The following is an 18,783-nucleotide window of genomic DNA, read 5'->3' on the forward strand; positions in this document are numbered from 1 at the left end:
TGTGGTTTCTTCAGGAAACGGAAAGATTTTAAAATGTTAAATGCATTCTTTCTTCATGAAGTTACCCCACCCCTCCTATCTCCTGTCCAAATAGCCTTTCTTTCTTACAGTGCCAGGGTCATGGGGAAACTGATTTATTCAGAACTCTCTGGCCAGATTTAAGCTCATGAAGCAGGTAAGAGGTAAACAGCTTCTTCCACGAAATCTCACTGGACAAATAAGATGGACCTACTCATGGCTCTGGTTTGTCAGAAAGCGTCTGCCCAGCTGGCGCTGACGGAGGAAGCAGCAAGGGCTCCCTGAGAGGAATGGGAATGGAAGATGGAAATTTGGAATTGTCACGTGATCCCAGGCACATGCCTGCCTGCGCGCCCCCCCCCCCCACCCCCTTCCCTCCTCTAAAAAGGAGGAGGAAAGAGTCATGGTCCCCCTCTTGGCGGGAGGTTGGAGTGAGGCAGCCACCAGCGCTCTGCTGCCCCAAAGTCAGGCACCCCGCCTGGCCCCCGGGGCCGGAGACCGCATCGCGGTTGAGAGCACAGAGTGCCTGGCAGATTTCTCGGGCACTGATTTAGAGCCCTGTCTCTGCCACTTGCTGGGTAAACTTCAGCAAGTTATTTCACATCTCTCAGGATCGTATTTCTTAAAAGAAGGGCGCTAATGCCTACTTCAGAAGGTGGTCATGAGGACTCAGTAAGACACCGCCTGGAACTTGTTTAGCACATTGCGAGGCACATAAGAACTGCTCAGATGGTGGTGGCTGTGATTGAATGGTACCCTGAAAAAGACATGTGGAAGTCCTAACCCCAGCACCTCAGATGTGACCTTATTTGGAAACAGAGTCAGGCAGGTGGGATTAACTAAGGTGTGCTCACACTGGAGCAGGTAGGCCTTACCCAACATGACTATGTCCTTAGAAGAGGAGAAGAGACACTGTCAGACACTCGGGGGAGAAGACGGCCACATGAAAATGAGGCAGAGCCTGAAGTTATGCTGCTGCAAGCCAAGGAACACTGGCAAATGCCAGAAGCTCGAAAGAGCAAGGAGGAATTCAGAGGAAGCATAGCCCTGCCAACACCTTGATTTCCAGCCTCCAGAACTGTGAGACAATCATTTTCTGTGGTTGAGGCCGCCAGATGGTAGTTATTTGTTAGAGCAGCCCTGGGAAACTAATGTCTAAAAGTATTTTTAAAGAAACTAGTGCTTTTCTTATGGAATTCATTGAACATTGTCTCCGTTTGTTGATAATCCTTTCTTCTTTCCTTATGTTGGGCAGTTTCAATTTGTACCCATCCCCCATTGATTTTCTGCCCTTCTCTTTGCTCTCTGTTCTAGTCTGCTAGGCTGCCAAAAGCAGTAGACCTGAAATGGGTTAGCTTTTACAATGAGTCTTATTAGCATACAAGCTTACCGTTCTGATGCCATGAAAACTTTCAAATCAAGGCATCAGCAACACAATATCTTCTTCCTGAAGACCAGCTGCCAGCGATCCTGGACTCCTCTGTCACATGACAAAGCACATGGTGGCATCTGCTGGTCTCTCTCTTCTCTTCCAAGTTACATGGCTTCCAGCTTCCCCTTATGTGGCTTTCTCTCTCTTTCTCTGAATTTCATTCTCTTCTAAAGGACTCCAGTAAGAGGATTAAGACCCACTCTGAATGTGGTGGTTACATCTTAAGTCAAGGTCCTACCCACCAAAGGATCCTACTTACAATAGGTCCACACCCACAGGAGTGGTTTAACTTTAAAGTCTAAAACCCTCACACCCTAGGAGCTGACTCCTTTGGACAGCTTTATCAGGTGGCCTTGCTCTCTGTCTTCCAGTAAGATCTGGCAAGTAGTATGCACCGGTATATCAGAGTAAGGAGAGAGACAAGCCAGACTCTCCCTCGACTCCCTCTCCCCTGAGCCTTGGTTCTAGCCATGCTGGATCCCTCTTTCAGACAGAGTCCCTTCCTCAGGTCCAGCACTAAGCGTTTCAAAGAGCGCTCTTCTTACTGCCGCCCTCTGGATTTCTTGTGGGTGAGAGGGGTTGGGGGAAGACTTCTATTTTATTTAGGCTACTGTTATTTTGGATTTTCTGCCACTCAGACGGGAAACTAATGGTAACTCACATGCCCCACCTCCACCTTCCTATCTTCTTGGAGATGGAAGACAGAAGGGCACTTGGTTCTCCCATTCAGAGCCCCAGTGGAGAGAAGCTAGAGATTTAGATACCTGCATTTACTTCAGGGACAATGAAACCAGAGGAGTTAACTCTGCCATTTTGACCCCAACGGCATTTATCATCACTTTAAGCCCAAGAATATTTTGGTTCCTCTGTGTGCATTCAAGAGCTCAGCAATGATTGTCAGGACTGCCATTTCTCTTTATGTCTGCCTTTCTCAGTGTTCATTTCTCTTTTGCTCTCTGTCTCCCTTAATCACAAAAGTCCTCACAGTTTCACCATGCATTAGCTAGGAGATAAATGCAAACCATCAGCCTTTTTTCCAATTCATAATAATCAATTCATGTACACAGTTGAAAAATCAACACAAAATACAATGGCTAAAATCAACATTGTAAATTTAATATTGAATAAAAATAACCCCCCCAAAAAAGTCCACATCTTCACATCTTCGTTACTAAATTTGACTGCAAAAATACTCAAAAATGAACTTCATAGAAAGAATGACCATCAAAAAAAAATGACAGAAGATATAATCAGCAAAAATGTAAACAGGAATAACTGATTGACTGATCAAATCTTTATTGTACAGAATTTGAAAAGAATTGAACCCAATACAAATACTTTCAGTAAAATAAAAATAAAATTTGATTGGAATACATATAATTTAACCATATCATATGGCAATTTGATCAAGAGATTTAGTTTAACTTAATGAAGTCCTTTACAGGAACTGTCTCCTCAATGAAATTCATCAGTATTTTTATCTTTTATTTTATTATTTTAGGAGGTATCGGGGATTTAACCTGGGACCTCATACACACAAAGCAGGTGCTCAACCACTGAGTACACCCGCTCCCCAAAATACTTATATCTAAAGTGTCCTTAGGGAATAAAAGAGTAGAAGTAAATTTAAAGAGTCAAAGTTTCATGTGCCCTCTAAAACAACCCTGAATAAAACTTCCAGGTAGTTCTAGTGCCCTTATTTCTAGAGATTCTATCGTCCCAAGAGATGGGACAATCTACTTTTTTTAACAGCATGGCTACAATTTTTTATAGAACCACGTACGTGCCTTATAAAATCACAAGTATTCATCCTGGAGTTTGTAGCTTGATTCTTTTTTTTTTTTTTAACTCATTTTCTCAAAGAATCATTGACCTGGAAGGGACTTTGGGAAATCATCTGGTATAAGCTCTCCAGGACAGATGGTGGTCTGTTCCCTCTTGGACCTCTGTAGAGCGTGGTAGAGATGGAAGAGAATGAATAATAAGAAATGAGCACTGCTACCAGGGAAAAATAAAAATCTTACATTTGAAACCAGGAAAAAAGAGAAAGCTCCAAATTACCATTCAAAATCCCACCATTTAATTATTTCACTTGTGTTTATTTCATCATTTTATGACTGAGCCATAAATGTTTGCTCAGGAATAGGACATGGTATCATAACTATAAAATTAAAAATGTGCTATAAAATTGCATATTCATAAAAGTGCTTTTATTCAAAGTATTAGGTAGTGAAAAAGTTTTTAACAATTTAGATGGGCAAAAATTTTAAATCCTGATAACATCCAGACCTTACCTGGTTGTAGGAAACAGTTTCCCTGATTCATTCCTGTTACAACTATAAATTTCCACAACTTCCAGGGAAGGTAAACTAGAAGTAGTTATTAGAATTAAAAATGTGCCTATTCTTTGACTCCAAAACCCCAATTCTGAGAAAGAGAAAAGTGTCAGTACATAGGGATTTATGCACAAGGCTGTTTATTGCATCACTGTTTGGAATAGCAAAAAAAATGGAAATAATCTGCATGTTCATGACAGGGCAGTGGTTGAAGAAAGTATGATACGTCCACGTGATGGAAAGAAAGCAGCCATCCACAAGAATATAATTTATCTATCTTCATGGCACTAGAAAGAAGGCAATGATATTTTGTTTGGTAAGAGAAAAATCTAAAAGAAATATGGGATAAATCAATCAGAAAAGCTATGTGTGCGAAAGAGTACAACTTAGTGATGAAGACTACCTGTGTTTGAACGCTATATTTGCCACACCCTAGCTCTTTGACCTTTGGCAAATCATTTAACTTCTCTGTGCCTTGGCTATCTAATCTATAAAATGTGATTAATACTTATACCTATTTCCTAGTGTTATATGTATAGCATAATATGTGCATAATGCTTAAAACAATGCCTTACCTATCATAAGCACTACCTATTTGCCATTAATTTGTATCATTGTATCTCATATTTGTGTTTATATAAGCCAAGGAGGAAATATGGAATTTATAACCTAAATATTTAACATGACTCTGTGCAAGGAGCAGTGGTAGAAGAGAAAACAAGGACTACAAATTTTACTGCAGATACTTGTTTTGTTTGAACTGCTACAACAAATATGTGCTACTTTTGCAACTGAGATGACTGACATATTTTAAAAGAAGCAATAAGAATAGACCTTTTTCAGTAAAATGTATCTGGTAAATCTAGAATTCCCAGCACCTGATTCAGTCACCCATAAGTGAAGAGTACAAATTCCCTAAAGCCTTTTTATAACAAAGAATGTGGCCATGACTTCTTCCAGTTCTAAGAGTGTAACAACAGCCTAGCAGTTGAGCTACCATTATCATGAACAATAGGGTTATTTGGTTTTGGCTCAACCACATTAAAATGCATTTTTGTTTCTATAAATGCACTAAAGCTTTAACAGTTTCCATTAACACTTCTGTCAAGAGCAGTTGCCAGATAAAAGGCAAATTTTATCATTATGAAAACATCATATGCAATTTTTCTTACTGTTTTTTATTACTTTTTAGGAAGCAAACTTTTATTTTACTAATATTTCTACCATAAAGTAAGTTTAAAGCCTAAAAGCATTGTATTGTTAAACTATACAAAATATTATCATTCAGAATAGAAAATTACTTGTGTTACAATTTAGCTGTAAGCGGCTAGGAAAAATGTACCTTTTGCTACTTATTTGTAAATCTGCCCTGTCTGTGCTTTCTGTAAGCAACTTGTTCATTATTCACATCTTCATTAGGACCTGTTAGACCTTCCTCAAGATATTTATTGAGCCTTATCAGAGGGAAAATGATATTTGCACTTACTGTTTTTGCTAAATTGGTTATTGGTGATCTTTAATACATTTAATATAGTGATAGGTCCCACTAAGACGTAAGTAAACTTAAAAGGGCATAAAACCACCACAATCCCAAGTAATTTCCTGGTTTCGATAGACCTAAGACAAAGGGTGAACCCAGCCCTGCTCTGTGTTTTCAGTGGGTGCCTCCTCTGCCAGGTGGTTAGACAGGGATGGTTCCTAACCCAGTGGAACTAGAGTTCTAATGGGGAGAAACAGGAATCAGATGCTTAAATGAGTCAATTACAGCCTAAGTGTCCTGAAGGAAAGAGGAGGCACAGGGGCAGGGAGGAGGTGTGGGCCGTAAGGACTGCGGGGAGACCTACCAGAGGAAATGACATCTGAGTTGAGATCCAAAGGGCAAAAATGAGGTCACCACATAAAGGGATATGACATCATAGAAGTAATGGCAAGAACAAAGATGAGATGATCTTCAAAGTTAATTCTTCAGGGTCAGCTCCTAATGATAATTAATTCTTACCTCTATAAAAATGATCAGTTTAAGAGTCTCAGATTTTGCTGAAGTCTAAAATCTACTATATTTAGGCATATTGTCTTGGGAAATTGTTTTTGGGACTTGGTGTCAGTCACTATTTCCTGCTTTTCCTTTCTCAAATTGCAGAATTTTCTTCTTTTAATTGCTAACTTATAAATAATTAGGAAGATATTCACATGCAAATCACATAAAGATGTCAGAGAAACTCCCCACTCCAGCTGCCAAAATACGTTCTGAGTTAGGGAATTTTAACGTGAATCAAAAATGAACCACTACTCACTCTCTGGAAGTCCACACAGCCTCACTCACCCTCTCTCTCTGCCATTTCACACTTTCCTCCTTTCAGATTTGGCACTCACCTTTCCTGTGCCATTGGGCTCCACAGACTCCCTTAACTTGCTGCGTCCTTTGGACCTCAGTTTCTTCAGCTGAAAATGAAATGTTCAGCCTAGATTATTTTTAAGGTCTCTTTCAGTTCTAACAGTTTATGGTGAACAATTCACTATCTACTACCCCACACACACACTCGTATTGGCATCTATTCAACCCCTGCACTCTGAGAGGACAGGCCTGTGTGTGTGTTTGTGCCAAAATCTGAGGCATGGGTCTGTGTGAAAGGGCGAAAGGAAGCAGGGGCAGGAAGGAGACTGAGTCTATGGCAAACTCCATGGGGGTAAAGGGAGGAAATTAGGGCCCATGTGGAGTTGGGTGAGGGCATGAATGGTTTATAGGAACACTTCAATCTCAATTACTATTGAGAGATGAAGCTATTTTACAACATGGTCCGTGACTTTATTTTAAGTAACAAAATCTTCATAAATCACACAAAGCCAGTCCACGTACCTTCAAACTGACACATGGACATATTGTAACAAGTGTGGAGGGTGAACCGTGGCGACCAGAAGCGGTGGGTCCAGCCACCCCCAGGCCCCTTTTCGTCCCCGCAGTGCCTGCTGCCCACCAACCACCTCCTTTCCTGAAGCAGGAAGGCTGTGCTACCAGTCACTGATAACCCGCGTGCAGGGCAGAGCAGTACTGCAGTGAAGAGAATGGGTTCTGGGTTTGAATACTGACTCTACCATTTATTTACTGCGCGACCTTGAGCAACCCTCCCAGCCTCAGCTTCCCCATTGTGGGGACAATATCCACTTCATGGGCCTTTGAAAAGCAATGCAGCCACACCCGCTGTTATAAGTCTGTGCATATTAAAAGGGGAAGAAACAGTCCATCAATTATCTTGTCCAAACTAAATTTCCTGGAGAGAAGGAATCACCAATATCCAGCATAGTTAAGTGCCTAATAAACCCTAATAACTGTTATTATTGTGTGGATGACAAGGCCTTGGTGTGAATTAATTTCTGTGTGTTGCATCGTTTGCTTCTCTTGCATGGAATGAAAGTCTGTAAGCCATTCCACCAGCAAGTGGAAGGAAAGACGGTTTGGGGTAGAGGCTCTGAAGCACATGACAAGGGTGGTAGTATTAGTAGTAATAACAGCTACCACTTACTAAGAGCTAACTAGGCGCCCGGCATTATGTGTGTCTCTTGAGCTCTCAGCGCCATCAGGTAGGCCGACACCTGCAGGTTGAGTGCTCCCTAAACGTTCACTGGGGAGTTGCCACTATTTCATTAACTCATTCAAGTCCTTCCTTGGTGTCAGGAGCTCTGTCAGAGGGTGGAGATAGGAATGGAACTAAGACAGAGGAGGACATACACCCAAAAAGAGGGAAACTGCAGGCGGTGGGGTGAGTCTTGAAGGACGAAGAGGTGCAGGAAGAGTAACTCCAACAGAAGGAACAGGAGACTCAAGACAATAAGTTGAGGATTGACTCTTGGCTCTTCAGGGACCCATCAGAGGTTTTGTTGTGCAGCATCCACTCAGGAGACCTGAGGGTAAGTTTGTGCGATAAGCGTTTTACATTAAACAATGGAGGAGGCGGTAGAATTTTACATTACATGGGCACCTGTCTGCCAGCTGCTCTGGGTACTTTGCATGCACGTTCTTATTTAGTTTCAGCATACCCTATGAGGTAGGAAACATTATCTCTATTTTCCAAATGGGGAAACTTGGTTTAACAAAGGTTAACATTCCCAAGACCTCTCAGGTAGTTAGTGCTGAACAGGCATTAGACACCTTTTGTTTCTGAGTCCCAAGACGGTGCCCTTCCTGCTGCCCCAGTGTCTCTGTACTAGAGAGTTCCTGAAGAAGTGGGCCTCACCTGGCTCCACCTGCCCTGCCCAGGCTCCTGCACCTGAGAGCTAACAACCGGCTAATTTATTAACTATAATAGCAACCGTAAATATCCCATCCAATGGCATGACATTTTGTGGATTACAAAGAACTTTGGTGTGTGACTTGGGCAAGTTACTCAACCATGCTGTGCCTCAGTTTCCCCATATGGAAATGGGATTATACAGTACCCACTTCATATGGTTGCCATGAGAACAAACTGAAATCATACAGGTACTTAGGAAACACCTGCTCATGGAAAACGCCCATACATAGAAACACCTGTCCATTAAGCACCCCATAAATGTGAGTTGTAGAGTTGCCACTATTTCATCAGCTCATCCGCTCCTCATATATAAGGTACTATCTCCATTTAACAGATGAGAGAAGTCTGTAAACTGTCCAGGTGCACAGCAGGAGGTGACAGGGACAGGACACAGGCAGGTCTTCTGTCTGCAGAGCCGTCTCCCCTATGCCACAGGCTGTTCTCTTGTGGCCAGTGGCCATGTGTTTCCACGTCTCACCCACTTCCTTCAAGGGACATCTGAGGGGACTTTGGGTCACATGCTGTTCCCCATCACACTAGCAGTGTATGAGTGGGGAGGGGTCCTTCCCTGTACACACTGCCAAACTCATATGTGTCACCAATCCAACAATAGCCACGCCTGCTGTTACAAGCCTGCACGTATTAAAAGGGGCAGAAACAGTACATCAATTATTTTGGTTAACCTAAATTTCATGGAGAGAAGGAATCACCAAGAAAGGGATACAAGTGACAGTCTTCAAACACAGAGATGGTGCTAAAAGATGAGGGGCACGCGGCAGCGACCTCCGCCATTGCCCCAGGCCGCCGCCGAAGCCCACTCACGGCTCCCTTTGAGCTCGTGCATGGCGGTCGCTGCTGTGTTCATTCCCTTAGCCTTTATATAATTAGCCCACAGATATTATTAGTTGGCGATAACGCACACGTACATCATGCTCCGTTTACAGGCTTGTAGTTAAGGCTGTTAGTCACGCTCCGAGGGACTACAACCAAAGCTGTCACCGAGTCTAAACTGACCAATAAATCCATGTCAAGTGGAGAGAATAATTTAAGTGATAATAAAAGGCAACTGGTTTAGATTTTTATTTTATTGGCACAAGTTTCCTGCTGCCTGGACGTCCTTTAACTCTTCGGGGAGCAGAACCGAGGGTTCTGAGTCTTCCAGGCATAGGTACAACAGTGGAGATTAAAGCAGGTTTTAGCCTCCCGAAGACAAGCTAATTGTGAGGTCTGATTTTAATTAATAAGTGCCCATCAATGGGGGAGAAGTGACCGAAAGGGCTTGAGGGGCACTTGGATGCATCATGTGGCTGCAGTTGCTATGGCGATGGGCTTGTTCTCCAGGAGACAGAAGCTGGAACATAGGCTGCTTGGAACCAGGATGTCGTGGTCCTCATGAAGCCCTTCAACCTGAATTACAGCTATGAAGCTTCCAGGGTCCCACGAAAAGCTGTTTTGCTTCCAGCTTTGTCCTAGCACAACCAGCAGTTTATGGGCTGATGCCACTACGGTTTGGCAAATGTTCTGAGAGTGGTTCCAGGTCCACTTCCTCCCCCCAGGCAGTTACCTGGTAAGGGCAGCAAGTTGCCTGTAAATGTGGATAGGAGGTGAACAATAGCCCAACGGGAAGTGTGCGCTTTCCCTTCAGAAAACCGCGTAGCTCCTAACGCTGATGTTCTTTGTAATTCACAGGAAAAAAGACATGACATTTGCCTTTTCCACCAGTTTCCATTCTATGAAGTACATATGACAATATTGTGGAGTCACTTCCAAATCTTGTACGATTCCCAAATCAGTGAAAAAGGTGAAAAATGGCCAATATTTAAAATAACTCTTGAAAATCCCTTAAATTGCAAATTGGGTACAGTGCATCCAGTTTTATGCCTACTTCTTAGATATGCGTATTAAAGTTTGAGAATACCAGGTGCAGTTTAAAGGAATGAATGATGCCTCCTCTTCAGACAATTCCAGGATAGCACCGCTTGCTCCTTCTCATCTCTCCAATCTTTATATGTTTAACTGTCTCAGGGCTCAGCCCTTGAGCCTCTGTTCTTTCTGTCAAGGTCACTACCTGGGGATCTAATCCAGTCTCATGGCTTTAAATCCATCCACATGGTGACAACTTCTAAATGTACATATCTTTAGCCAAGATGTCTCAGCAGAACCCCAGACTCATATGTCCTGCTGCCTACTCAGCACCTCCACTTGGACCTCTACCAGGTTTGTCTTAGTTCGCCAGAGGCTGCCAATGGAAAATTACCAGAAATGGGTTGGCTTTTATAAAGGAAATTTATTAGGGTAAAAACTTACAGTTCCAAGGCTGTGAAAATGTCCAAATCAACAAACCATCAGAGATGCTTTCTTAACAAAGGTCATCTGCTGACTGATCATGGAGTGCTCCCATGTGGCAAGGCAAGATGGCAGTCAATCTCTGTTGTTCCTGAAGTCCTCTGTTTCATATGGCAGGGTCAAAATGGCAGCTGTCTTTCTCTGTGTGTTTCTGCTTCTAGTTCTCAGTTTATATAAGACCTCAGCAAGAGGGCAGAGAGCCCACCTGGGTCTTGCCTCACTGACATAGTACAATCAAAGTCCCAAAAGTGATCTGATCAAGTAATCTAATCAAAATGTCCCTTAATGCGATCAAAGTGCCCCACACCCACAGGAATGGATCAGTTTAAGAATATTATCTTTTCTGGGATTCACAAAAAATTTCAAACTGTCACATTGGCATATCAGTAAGTTCAAGATTGAATTTTGAATTTTTCCTCCACAAACCTGTTCTTCCTCTCTTCACCATATCACTAAATTATAGTTCCATTTTAGTTGAATGGGACAAAAACATTGTAGGCATCCTCAACTGCTGTCTCAGGCATCCCATTTCTAATCCATCAGGTTTACACATGTAAACCTGATAGCCCAACAATTCATACCCCTAAGTATATAATTCTCTAGCTTAATGGGTGTTAATAGATGCATTTGCTGTTGTGAGGATTAAATGAGATTATATTTATGAAATCTCATGGGACCTGGGATTCAATAGACGTGGGCTGGATTCTGACCTAAATTTTGCTTGATAAACCTCACATCTTTCCATAGTACCTTTGAAAAGCAATAGAGAAGTTCTGGGCCACCTGCTTCTTGTCTTTCCTAATTGACATGTTCTGGTATCATACAATCTTAGGCTTGGTTTGGGGACCTCTTATGGTGATCCAGTTATAATTATCCAGTTATTATTAAAGCTCCAAGAGGACAGAGACCATACCTGCCCTACTCTCTGTTGTGTGCCCAGCACAACACCTGGCATAGAGTGGCACATAGGAGGCTCATCAGAGAAGGGACATTTCTGGCAAACAAACGAAAGGGTCATTGGGATGAGACTGGACCCTCAGCATATCTTACATGGTACATCTTTTTTTGATGCTTATGAGACTGCAGCAAGTAAATGGATCATTCCTCTATATGGCACTGTTCCAAGAGTTATCAAACCGGGCTTCATTTCAGAGTGGCATCATGTGACTTGTAGGACTGTTCCCAGCAATCCCCGGAAGTGTTCAATTTTCAGTGCCTACCTCATTGCACATTCAGTACTTCTAAAATTGTGTTAAGAAGACTGAAAATAGTGAACTGAAAATACAAAAATAATATACTTGTTAATGAATCATAATGCCTTCGTGTGGTACTTCACATTTATTAAAAATCTGAGAAAGCTAGATGAGGGGAAGTCATGACATATTAATGATTTCAAATGTGCTGGAATTGGCAGAACAGAAAGTGGTATGAATAATTCAAATAAGACACTAATTTTTTCTTTCTTGCAAAAGGTTGAAGCACAAAAATGAGGGTGGGGGACTTCTGGAAAGATAGGGTCAAATATTGTGTTGTCCAGTGATCTCCTCACATTTGGAGGGTTAAAGCAAGTTCAAGCAACATAGGACACCATCTAGTCATTTTGAGGGGATTATATTGAAATCTTTTGACACCACATTTAGTTACCTCTGATTCTGGCAGCTGCTGGGGAGAGTTAAGACTGAATGTTTGATGCCCAGAGAATTAAAGTCTATTTTTGAACTCAAATCTCCAAATCCTGAAGGAATGGTCTCAGAGAAGAAAGGAAGGCAGGGAGCGGCACTGGGGGCAGCTGGTTTAGTGCACTCTCTCCTTATCTCCACCACACAAATGACGATGGGAACTGGATATGAAGTCGCCTGAAAGGGAGCTCCGAGTAGGAGTACGGATGCTGACTGTGAGTGGGTCAGGAACAAAAGCCGGCAGAGCCACCTTTTTGTTTTCATTCCTTTTTCTCCCACTGTCTTTTTTTCCCTTAAACTATTTTTGAAAACATAGCCCTAGTGTGCCAAAGGAGAGTCTATTTTAACTCTGCATAGATTTTCATGGTTTAATATGTGTAAGATTGGATTTCCTATTAGATCTATATAATATATACACATATACATATATAATATACATGCACACACATTATATATATAATGAATATATTTCAGCAGTGCAGAAAAAATGTTTTCAAAGAAAACTGCTGTGTGTTCAAGGCTCAAATTAATGAAGAATGAAGATTTAAGTGATTAGGGCAAGACTAAACCTCAGGAAGACTGTGAATGTAAAGTTCTCTTTCAGAAGTTCAGTAAGAGAAGCTAAATCAATAGGTACTTGAGTCAATCCATAAATTATCTCCTGCAGGTTGTCTTTTAGAAGTTGGCCCAAAGGGATTAGAACAAAGGGAAAAGTAGTGAAATCAGCCCACAGGGTCAGGCAGCAGTCTACAGCTGGGGAAAGGGAAAGCATCTTGCGGATAAATTCCTCTATCAGCCATCTAGCCATATAATGGGGGTATACTGATAGCAGGCACTGTGTGAGGCACTGTGGATATGAAATGAAAAGCCAGAGTACCTCACCTCACTGCGCCCCCAACCCAATAGGAACCCCGGAATCTGGTTACTATGTGCTGAGCTATGACAAGGCAGGAGTAAGGAGTTCTGGGTGTTCAGAGAGGGAGGTAAATATTGTTTATCAAAAAGTTAACTGAAGGAGGGAGCAGAAGTGACTCAAGCAATTGGGCGCCTGCATCCAAAATGGGAGATCCCGAGTTTGGTTCCCGGTGCCTCCTAAAGAAGATAAGCAGACAGACAAGGGAGCCATGGAGCAGGGAGGCGGAAGGGGGGCATAAAATAAGATGACTTTTGTATATGGGAACCTCTTATATTTTTTTAATGTAACATTTTGTGAGATCTATATATCTTTTTTAAATAAAGACAATAAAAATAAGTAAATTTTTTAATTAAAAAAATTTTCAAATAAGACGCCTTTTTTTTTTTACATGGTATATGGGTCAAAAAAAGTCATCTGAGATTTCAGACTTCCAAAAATCAGAGTGCAACACCTTTCTGGAAGCTGAATTTCCAAGTTTATTTCCTTATTTACTCCATATAGCTTCTTATAATCATTTCTCTGTGTTTTAGGGTCACTGTCCATTGAAGTATCTATCCACACATTAAGAACCGGCATAAATGACAATTTTTGAATTCATGCATAGCTGTGTATAAATTATCAGAATGAACAATCTTGTTAAATACTGTATACCTTTGTAAAAAATAGGCCATGACCCTAATCAAATATTACTTAGAGAATTTTTTTTAATTGAGTACCTACAAAGCATCATGCTAGGAAGTTTTACACAGTTATATTATTTGACTTTTACAAAAATCCTATGAAGAGAACAATGATACCCATTTGACAAAAGAAACTGTAGAATTGTGAAAGATGAGGAGGGTAAGCCATGTGACATGTCTCCTCAGTAGGAAGAACAACACTTGAGGTCAGAGTTTCCAATTTTAAGTCTAGTTGTTACTATTTTTTAATTTTTATTGTCTAAGCACCATCATGAATATCATAATGTATATTACAGGTATATATTTTAGACACTAATTGCTTGCAGCATAATAATACATATGAGAAATATTGTGAGCCTAAAAAGACTTTAAAGGTTATGTGTTCTAGGGTGGCCCACAAACAAATTCTTAGCCAACATGGTGTTTCGTTTAGTTCAATTTAAACTTGAGTGCTTCTCTGAGGTGGAGTCAGGGTGGGTGGGGAGTAGTTTTTCAGGGCACACAGTCACAGCCTGGCCCCTGAAACCTTTAAATTAATGATCCTTGGGAAGCAGACTTGGCCCAGTGGTTAGGTCCTCCTTGACCCGTGTGGAACGGGCCCATGCTCAGTGCTGATGCGCACAAGGAGTGCCCTGCCACGCAGGGGTGTCCCCGTGTAGGGGAGCCCCACGCGCAAGGAGTGCGCCCCGTAAGGAGAGCCGCCCAGCGCAAAAGAAAGTGCAGCCTGCCCAGGAAAGGTGCCACACACACGGAGAGCTGACACAACAAGATGACGCAACAAAAAGAAACACAGATTCCCGTGCCGCTGATAAGAATAGAAGCGGACAAAGAAGACGACACAGCAAATGAACACAGAGAGCAGACAACTGAGGCGGGGGGAAGGGGAGAGAAATAAATCTTCTTTTAAAAAGTAATTAATTAATTAATGATCCTTGAATCCTAGTAAAGCCTTCCTTTTACTGGTGAGGAAAATGATACCCAGGGAGATTAAGTCACTTCCCAAAGGCACGGCTTGCAAAGGCGTAATGGCCCTCGAGTTGGGGTCCTTGGAGTCTAGATACAGAGGCCACCTAAGTCCTGAAGGAAGCTGAAGACCATGACAAGGTAGCCCCCTTGGGCTCTGGGCCTGGCCACATAGCAGGATTGCCTGAGTGGCTTTTCTTTTCTTTTCCTAGTTTTTCAAAATGAGAATGTACTTTATTTGCTTTACAATGAGAAAAAAATGCATATGCACACATTTAAAAAGAGTCAAAACATCCAAGGGGGATACAATCAAAACCCTAGTCTTCTACCCTCTAATAATTGCTTTTACACCCCTGAAAATTGCGTGGGTCTTCCCTTTTCTTTAATCACAAAAGGGGACATGCAATACACAGGATTCTACTTTTTTCACTTACTGTATCTTGTGGTACTTTTTGGTTCTATGTCAGCACTCTTACATCTACCTTACTCTTTTAAAGGCTGCATAGTATTTCATTGATTGGATTTTCCAGAAAACATTTAATTCATCCCCTACTAATATACCTTTGGATTATTTCAGGTCTTTTGTTATTAAAAATACCTTTGAAATTTATCTGAATATATATATATATATATGAATTTATCTGTAGAATAAAGCCTTAGAATTTCTGGATCAAAGTATATATGATTTTTTTTTTAAATTTTGACAGAGATTTCCAAATTGCGCAACACTTATGTGCAACGGTCAGTTTGTACCAGCTCACAAAAGCAGACCAGTAAACACTCAGGAATTTTGTGAACCAGTTGTTAAATTATTTGTAACTGAAATCAGCCACAGAGGGAGTATTTATAGGATGAAAAATTAGGACTAATTAACATTTTGAGGGGGGTGGGGATTGGTTTACCAGAATACCTCTGCCTAAACAGATAATAACACTCACTTGGGGAGGTTTTAAAAATTTAATGTCTGGGGCCCATCCCAGACCTACAGAATCAGAGTATGGAGGAGTGGGAACAGCGAGTCTGGATATGTAGAGAATCCCTCTCGTGAGTCCATTGCAGTCCAAACGCAACCGTTTGTGGGGCTATCGGGGCTATCTCTACGGATTAAGCCCTGAGTTACACTAGTCCCCAGCCCGGAGCCTTTCTTGGAGATCAGATTGGATCTTACACTAGACGTACCAGACAAAGAACAGCAGAGTGGCAAAGAAATCCCACTCCCAGTCCCAACCTCCCAGAAGGACCCAGGGAGGTCTTCTCTGAGAGGCTATTATGACTTTCCTACCCAAGTCACACATCCCCAATGACACTGCTCCAATGCTATTTAGCTGAAGGTGGAAAGGAGACCTGCTGATGCTAGATCTGGATGAAAGCAACATAACTCAATGAAAAGTGAAAATTCTACCCTCTAAGTCATTCTATTTTTCCTTTTTCTCATTAAATTGACGATTTGGTTAAATAGACTCAGATAACTGAAGAAGCAATTTAGAGTGATAATTTAACACATAGACTCTAAAGAAAGGCTATCTTTGTTTAGGTCTCAGTTCTGCCACTTGAAAGCTACATGTTACTCCTCTGTGCCTCAATTTCCTCATGTGTGAAATGGGGATTATACTGGTATCTACCTCATTTCAATCTTGTGAAGGTTAAATGAGGTAATAGTGTGTATGTATGATATATACGCACATCACTTAGAACAATGACTGGCACTTTAATCATGAACTGCTACATGCAGTAGCTATTTTCATTGATTGAACAAAGTCTTTCATATACTAATTCTCCACTTCAGAATGTTTCTCTCTAGATGGAAAAACCCTAGAACAGGAACATTAAAATCAGTTTAATTGCTACAGGAGGGATATAGATATACAAGAGATGATATAGATGATAGAGTTTGAGAGAAAGATGATAGTTATAGGTAGATTACATAGATAATAGATATGGAAAGAATGCTTTAATCACACTTTTTCCAACAGTTCCTAGCTCACAAAATCACATCAAAATTATTTATTTTAATAGCCATAGTGGGATATTAGGTGCAAAAATAATTGCATTAGACCTCAATGTTGACAGGCCTTGTAAAAGTTTTCCTTACTTTTAAAATAACTAAGACATTGCAAAAAAAAAAAAACCACCAAAGTTTAAATTGGGCAGTATCCCATATTCCATCATTTGAGGTTTATTTGTTTCTCTGTTTTTATTTGGTCTTTTTGAAGGGGTTTAATGGAAGCAATGGGAGCCAAGAAAGGCCATAAGGCAAACTGATCAAGAAAACTTGGTCCGGGAACTGCAGGAGAAAGGTCATATCTCTTCCCCGCCCCCTGCACAGTACCTTTTCCCCAGAGGCAAAGTCACTGCAAGAGAAATGAGTTTCTGGGTGGTAGAGGTGGAGGCTGGAGAGACCTAGAATCTATTTGATATTTACTTATACTGATATATACCCCTCAATGTCACATCCGTGATTCAGTTATTAATAATACAGCAGTTCTATTTCCTTATTTATTCCTCACAAATTATGGGTTTTTAAAAAGACTTATAATGTCCTCTTGTAAAACACATTTAAACATCCCAAGTATCTTTTTTTTTAAGTATAGCCATAGTTTATTTTTGTATTCACTTCATTGAAAACCATGTTATAAAAGTGTATATGTTAACGTTATAACAAATTCAGTACAATTTCCCTAATTCATGTTCACTGGAGGAAGCCCAATGTCAATTAGTGAAAACTGAATTACAGGGTTTTCTCAGTGAAGTGTGTTCTTTGACACGTTTGAATGCCAAGGGAAAGGTGTGTTCCAGGGCCTACAGGGTAGAGAAGGCATGATATATTTATCAGGGAGACCATAAAACCTTCAAGATGGGCAGAAGAGAGTATAAAATGAGGTGAGAGGCAAGAATTAGCCTAAATCTGGATCCGTAGCCAAGGTGTGGGCAAAGGGTCCTCAGAGTTTGGCCTGGAACCAGCAGCAGCAGAGCACCACCTGAGAACTTGTTAGAAACACAAATCTCAGCCCCACCCCTGATCAACGGAATGAAAACCTCTGGCTGTGGGACCCAGCCAGCTGTGCTTTAACAAGGTCTCCGGGTGATTCTGAGGCTCACTTTGTGAGGAGGAAGTGTAGGCCTTGAAGGGGTTAGCTTGCGGTACTCTAACTGCGAGCAGTAGAATCGCCTGGGAAGCTCTATATACAGACACCCAATTAAATCTAGGAGTCAGGCTCGGGGGCACTGGTATTCTCTGAAAGTTTGCTGGGTAATTCTAATGCCAGGCCCTTTTTGAGTATCACTGGTTTAGACTAAAGTTTTGTAATGTGTAACATGCTAACCACAGGGAAATTTTACTCTCAGAGGAAACTAAACAACCAACTCTATTCTAGTTTTCTGGTAATGTTGATTTGTAGCTAACACCAATCATCTTCGAACGACCTGTACCAAGTTGGACATGCCATTGGAAAATATGTTTTTAAGACTCCTGATAACAGGAAGTCCTTTGTGCTTGGATAACAGGAGGTAAACTTTCAATTAGGCATATTAAACCGTCAACTAAACTGGGCAAGTGGGTCTAAAGTAAGAAGGTTTAAAAAAGTGAATCTGCAAAGCAATGGGGCAGTGGAGGGTGGGGTTGAGGCACAAAATAAGTAGCTAGGAAGACCAATAAAAAGTTCGTAGTTTGCTTTATGAAATAAAGTAGTTATACTTCCTATGATGGTTAATTTCATGAGTCAGCTTGGTTCAGATAAGGTGTCCAATTGTTAGATCAAGCAAGCACTAGCCTGATAGCTACTGTGAGGGTATTACAGGTATTTAAATCACTAGTCAGTTGATGGCATCTATGGCTGATTACATCTACAGTGAACAAAAGAAATTGCCATGAGAGAAGTCTCATCCAATCAGTTGAGGGCCTTAAAAATAACTGAGGATTTCTGCAATTGGAAAGAAGAATTTCTATCTCTACTCCAGACAGACAGCTTCTCCTGGGGGATTCATTGTCACCTTCAACGAGTTTCCAACTTGTAGTCTGTTCTACAGAATTCAGACTTGCCAATTCCAGTGCTCATGAGAGCAAATTGTTATAATAAATCTCTTAATGTTTATTAAGATATATGCATATGTATATGTCCTGTCAG

The 18,783-nt window shown here is 41.2% G+C and overlaps 1 protein-coding gene across 4 annotated transcripts in view; it reads left to right on the plus strand.

Annotated features, from left to right (window-relative positions):
• The window catches only part of SCHIP1 (schwannomin interacting protein 1), an 840,777-nt gene that overhangs the window by 581,584 nt on the left and 240,410 nt on the right, over window positions 1-18,783 (plus strand). The gene's annotated exons all lie outside the window — the stretch shown is intronic.

The sequence above is a fragment of the Dasypus novemcinctus genome, chromosome 4, assembly GCF_030445035.2.
Source record: "Dasypus novemcinctus isolate mDasNov1 chromosome 4, mDasNov1.1.hap2, whole genome shotgun sequence".
Lineage (NCBI taxonomy): Eukaryota > Metazoa > Chordata > Mammalia > Cingulata > Dasypodidae > Dasypus > Dasypus novemcinctus.